Here is a 6,657-nt window from a genome sequence, read left to right as displayed (position 1 = left end):
TCAAGTTATACTTGCAAATTAATTTTCCAAAGCAATAACCCTAATCTAGCATACATGAAAACCAAAATCTAATCATATTAGGGTTTAGATGAATACCTTTCTTGTTGATTGCTTGATCTTGACCTTCAAGAGCTTAGTGCCTCAATTGTTGCACCTCTAATGGAGTCACAAACACCAATTAGCAATGGATGAACAAAAAAGAGAGGAGGAGGCCACATAATTCAGCCAGGGTTCTTCTAGGGAATCAAGTGGCCGATTTCAGGAGCCTTGGGATTCCTTTTATAGTTGAGGCTGCTAGGGTTTTCAACTGGAAACCGTAATTCCCTTGCTTAGGCCCTAAGCAATCCACATACCCCCCATATGATAGGCCTTGGACGAAAACTCTATGGGCTTCCCATAGATTTTCGTCCACCCCTTATCAATAAGGTCCATTAGCCCAAACTACAACTATTACTGATTTACATAATCAGTCCTCGTTCTTTTAATCAGTCTCTTTTGATCACTAAATTAATTTCTGATCAATACTAATTAAATAATATGATTTCTCAATTAATATATTATTCTTATAATATATTAATAAATCATTAAATAACCTCTTTCTCCAAAACTCATCCTATCAAATTGTTATGGTGAAGGCAACCCAAAAGGACCATGCTATTATCGGGTCAAGTACATACCAATTATAGTTATGGGCTTAGACACCTAATCCAACAGTCTCCCACTTGGATAAGTCTAATAACTATAACTGCAAGTATAACTTCAAAATCCGATTAGCAATCGTAGCTCTCAAAAGCCGCTGTCGAACTCTGACCTAGTCAATGACGCGTCCTTTAGATAAGGGATCATATAATCCTCCGTTCTGCAAGATATCGTGTGGACAAAGACATGGAACATAATTATTCTCAATGTCCAACAGTTTGTTTCCCGACTTCCGATTTGTTTGACATAGAACTTAATTGAACACATCAATTTAGTCATGACCGGGCCCGACACATAAGTCAACACAAAATATCAAGGGGCCCAAGATATCACTTCTACCCTCCTAGGATAAAACCAAACAGATAAACTTTGACTTTTATGCTTGTACTATTTACTCATCAAATCATACACAACAACACGTTTTATAACATCAAGTTACTGATTCGTTTACGCATTATGAATGCATAACCAACTTGTAAACAACAACTCTCTCGGTTTAAAGATTATACGCTATTATCGTCTCACAATCACTCGTGATAGATTCCATGAAGTGATTCAAATGAGCGTGGGATTAATCCAATACTCAAATCTTATTTCAGAAGTACTCATGAATGTTGCAGCAAACCTTTGCTATGTCTAAGCACTTAGATAATCTACAACCCAATTCATGACAGTCTAACCTCATAACTTACTCCCAAAGTATGATTGACTGTGGATAATTTGAAAAATCTAATTATTCTGGAAGTAAAACATGCAAAAATGAAACAATAGCAAACAATTAATACAAGATAGTAAACTTTACTCATAAATAAATCTTCATTACTTAATCATCAAATGTCAATTACATTTATCTATTACAAGTTTCTAAACATCTATCTAATCACTAAAACTAATATCGTCCTTCAGACCAATGTTCCTCACATGCTGTAAGTGCTTAACCCTGCTCAGACCCTTTGTGAGAGGATTTGTTGGGTTCTCCTCTGATGATACCCTCTTGACTACGAGGAGTCCATCTTCTACCCAATGTCTGATGAAGTGGTATTTTCTGTCGATGTGTCTGGATCTACCATGATCCCTTGGTTCCTTGGTTAAGGCAACAACTCCTTCATTATCACTAAAAATCTCCACAGGCTCCCTTATGGCTGGTACAACTCCAAGGCCTCCAATGAAGTTCTTCAACCATATTGGCTCCTTCGACGCTTCGCTCGCTGCTATGTACTCTGATTCGCACGTTGAATCAACCACAGTCTCCTGCTTGGAACTTTTCCAAGTAACTGCTCCTCCATTTAGGGTAAATACCTCGCCCGACTGAGAGCGGAAGTTATCTCTGTTGGTGTGAAAGCTGGCGTCACTATACCCTGTCACTCTCAAGTCATCACTCCCACCAAGTGTAAGGACCCAGTCCATAGTCCTTCACACATACTTAAGAATGTTCTTAACTGCAGTCCAATGAGCTCTACCTGGGTTCCCATGATATCGGCTAACCATGCTTAACGCAAAAGCCACATCAGGGCGAGTACATGTCATAGAGTACATGATCGAGCCAATGGCGGAAGCATATGACACTCGACTCATTTCTGCTATCTTGGCATCGGTACTCGGACTTTGAGTCTTACTTAGCTTGGTATTACTCAGTAAGTACTTTGACTAAGTCCTATCAGTCTCCTACTTCTATTTCTCAAAATCCTTGTCCCATGAATGTAAGCAGCTTCTCCTAGATCCTTCATAGCGAAACACTTCCCAAGCCAGGACTTAAACTCCTGCAAGGTCGGGATGTTGTTTCCTATGAGCAGTATGTCATCAACATACAAAACTAGAAAGCTAACTACACTCCCACTATCCTTGACATACACACATGACTCATACTCGCTTCTCGAAAATCCAAACTCTTTGACTTTCTCATCGAAACAAAGATTCCATCTACGAGACGCTTGCTTTAATCCATAGATGGATTTCTCAAGCTTGCACACTCTATAGGATATTTAGCATCCACAAAACCCTCTGGCTGACTCATGTAAACATCTTCAGCCAGCTTCCCATTAAGGAAATCGGTTTTGACATCCATTTGCCAAATTTCATACTCATGAAACGCAGCGATAGCTAACATAACCCTAATAGACTTGATCTTGGCTACTGGTGAGAAGGTCTCATCATAGCCAACCCCCAGGGTTTGAGTGAAGCCCTTCGCAACCAGTCATGCCTTGAACGTGTGCACTTTCCCATCCATGTCGGTCTTCTTCTTGAAGATCCACTTGCACCCGACCGTCTTGCGAGCTGGTACATTGTCAACCAAGTTCCAAACTTGATTGACATACATGGACTGAATCTCACTGTCCATTGCCTCTTTCCATTTTGCAGAATCGGAGCCCGCCATGGCTTCCTTGTAGTTGTTAGGTTCATCCAAATTTATCAGTGTACTATCACTGATAAACATATCACCTTCAACAGTTATATCGAAACCATACAACACAGGTGGAACACTAACTCTACTGGAACGTCTTAGAGGTAAGGACTCGTCAACTGGTTCAACATGAATCTCTTCCTCAAGTTGAGCGCTAGTGTTAGAGGTTCCTTCATCGCTTGACTCTTGAAGCTCTTCAAGATCAATTTACTTCCCATTGTCCTCTTGGCATATGAGTTCTCTTTTGCGGAAAACCCCTCTCCTTGCTACGAAGACCACATTGTCACTAGGTCTGTAGAAAATATATCCAAAGGATTTCTGTGGGTAGCCGATGAAAATACACCGCTCACTGTGAGGTTCTAGCTTGTCGTGCGTCTCTCGTCTTACGAAAGCCTCGTAACCCCAAATCTTGATATGTGCCAACGAGGGAACCTTCCCTATCCACATCTCGTGAGGTGTTTTGGCAACCTTCTTAGTTGGTACTAGATAAAGGATATGGGCGGCAGTCTCTAAGGCATACCCCTAAAATGAGATAGGTAACGAAGCTCGACTCATCATGGAACGAACCATGTCCCACAAGGTTCGATTGCGCCTATCAGCCACACCATTGAGTTGCGGTGTCCTAGGCGGCGTCAATTGTGAAACAATTCCACATTCCTTAAGATAGTTGTGGAACTCGATACTAAGATACTCACCACCCCTATCGGATCTGAGCATCTTTATCTTTCTGCCGAATTGATTCTCCACTTCTTGCTTAAACTCTTTGAACTTTTCAAAGGTTTCCGATTTGTGCTTGATTAAGTAGATATACCCATATTTGCTATAATCATCGGTAAAAGTCACATAGAAGCGGTTAGCATCCCTTGTGGTGGATCTAAAGGGCCCACACACATTTGTGTGTATGAGATCCAACAATCCCTCACCTCTTTCACAAGTACCAGTGAAAGGTGATTTAGTCATCTTTCCAAGTAAACAAGATTCGCACGTATCATCTGACTTTAGGTCAAATGACTCCATGACTCCATCCTTTTGGAGTTGGGCTATGTGCTTCTTGTTGACATGTCCAAGACGACAATGCCATAAGCATTCCTTGTCTAAGCCATTAGATGAATCGATATGCAACACATTATTTCCTATGTTGTCTACAACCATCACAGTTTCATATACACCATTACAAGGCAATGCTTCAAAATATAAAGTACAATTATAGAAAGCATTAATAGAACCAACTTCATTATTAAATGAAAATCTAAAACCTTGTCTGTACAAACCATGAAAATAAATAATATTCCTCGTCATCCATGACGAGTAGCAACAATCATTCAAGTCTAATCCTAACCCACTACTAAGCACTAAAGAGTAAATCCTGATCTTGGTGACAAGCGACGATTTCCTATTCCCCATTATCAGGTTCATCTTCGCATGCTCCACATGCCTACTTCTTCTTAGCCCCTGCAAATTAGAACAAATGTGAAAACCACATCCTGTATCAACGACCCAAGAACTAGCATGTGATGAGTTATTAGATTGAATAGTATAAATACCTGTGAAAGAGGGCTTTATCTTCCCATCCTTGATGTCCTGCAAGTATTTCAGACAGCTTCGTTTCCAATGCCCATTGTCGTTACAGTAGAAGCACGTTGCCTCTTTAGGATCGAATGAGGGAGTGGCAGAACCGGCTTTACCTTTGGATCCATTTGAAGAGGATCCATCATGGGACTTTCCCTTGTGGATCTTATAGGGAGCTTTCCTCTTTTTCCATTTACCATGTCCTATAGCGAGGACGAGGGCAGCAGCAGTAGGGTGGACTCGACAGCTTTGCCTTTTAGTCCACTTTCAGCAGTTCTCAACAAACCTTGAAGTTTGCTCAAGGTGACTTCCTCCTTGTTCATATGATAAGTTATCTTGAACTGATCATAACAAGGAGGTAAAGAGTGGAGTATAATATCAATCGCCAACTCTTCGTCAAAGTTGACATTCAACTTGAGCAACCGATCCACATACCTTTGCATCCTTTGCAAGTGGCTCGTGATGGACTCTCCATCTTTCATCTTGGTTGTTATCAGCAAGGCGACAATCTTGTACCTTTCCTGAAGCGCGCTTTGATGGTACTTTTCCATCAAATCTTGGCACATGTCATAAGGTTAGATGTCCTCGTAGAATTGTTGCAGCTCAGGAGTCATAGTGGCTACCATTATACACGACACCTTTGCCGCGTCTTTTTCGTGAGCCCTATACTCATCTATTTGTTCAGCAGAAGCTTTGGTTTCATCTATCTCTTTGAGTTCTTTGTTGTGGACATATTCTTTCTCCTCGTATCACAAGGCCATACAAATGCTGCGAATCCAATCATTAAAATAAGATCCATCGAAGGTGACCCTGCCACAAATGTTCAAAAGAGAAAAGGAGCTCGAGGAGTTGGAGTTCGAGCCAGAAGCGTTGTTTGAGTCAGACATCTGAAAAAGAAAAGGAACAAAGTTTTGATTAGATAAAGAATCCTTAATATAACACCCAAATGAAATATTAAGGCTAGGACCCAACACAATAATTCACAATTCGGAAGAGGGATTTCGTAATCCAATTGCAAATTATTTGAAGGTAGGTAAATGACGATTTACCAATTCCACCACGAAAAACGAAATGAAGAATTAGGTTTTAAATGAAATGAAATTCATAGATTATTTTGAGATTCATTGAACTTTTCAATGGCAAGTTTAATCTCGATTATTCCCTTCAAGTTTGTGACTGGGATACCGAGGATCACAAACAAGGTGTTAATAACCATGCAAAGTAGTTTGGCACTCTCGATGTCAGTTACCACCTAATCAATGTGCCGGTTAACCACACACGCTCCATTGATCTATGGTAATTCTTGAGCTACCCTTTGCCACCCTTGTTAGTCCAAGTTAGTGTGCCGGTTAACCACACACGCTCCACTAACGACTTGACAAGGTGCAAAGTGCAATTTCATGGACTAGCATCTTTTTCACATTTTCCTAAAGTAACTAAGATTAGGAATTTATAAAAACATTTAGTTACTTTATAATATTCATTATAATTATTAATGAGGAATAAATGTCATATCCTACCCGTTCGGCGAACGACCCTCCACTAGTCAAGAGTGCGGTGGGTAAGAGTGGATACCCAACGGCGGTCATTTTATAGGCCACTTCCTTAAACAATCATTATAGACCAACTTCGTGAATGTGGCCTACTAACGGTAAGACTTACTTATCTTATACATATATATACATATTAATCTTTTAATATTATAATAGTATAAGGGTTGTATTTTAAACTTTTAAAACACTAGGGTTTTAGAATTTAATATTTCAAAATTAAAACTTTTAATCAAATTTTAAATTCCAAAACTTGAGGGCAAATTTTGAAACTTTTAAAAACTTCTAGATCAAATATTTAAACTAATCACATAATTTTGGACATTATCTTAAATTTTGACCATTATCTTTTAATTAGATGAGGATATTCATTACCATAACAGAAAATTCAAATTTTAGCAGTTAAAACAATTGAAGGTAATGATCCTTATCTAATTT

This window comes from Lactuca virosa, chromosome 3 (assembly GCF_052849685.1).
Source record: "Lactuca virosa cultivar CGN04683 chromosome 3, Lactuca_virosa_CGN04683_v6, whole genome shotgun sequence".
Taxonomy (NCBI): Eukaryota; Viridiplantae; Streptophyta; class Magnoliopsida; order Asterales; family Asteraceae; genus Lactuca; species Lactuca virosa.
The sequence above is the reverse complement of the archived record's forward strand: the minus strand, read 5'-3'. Positions refer to the sequence as shown.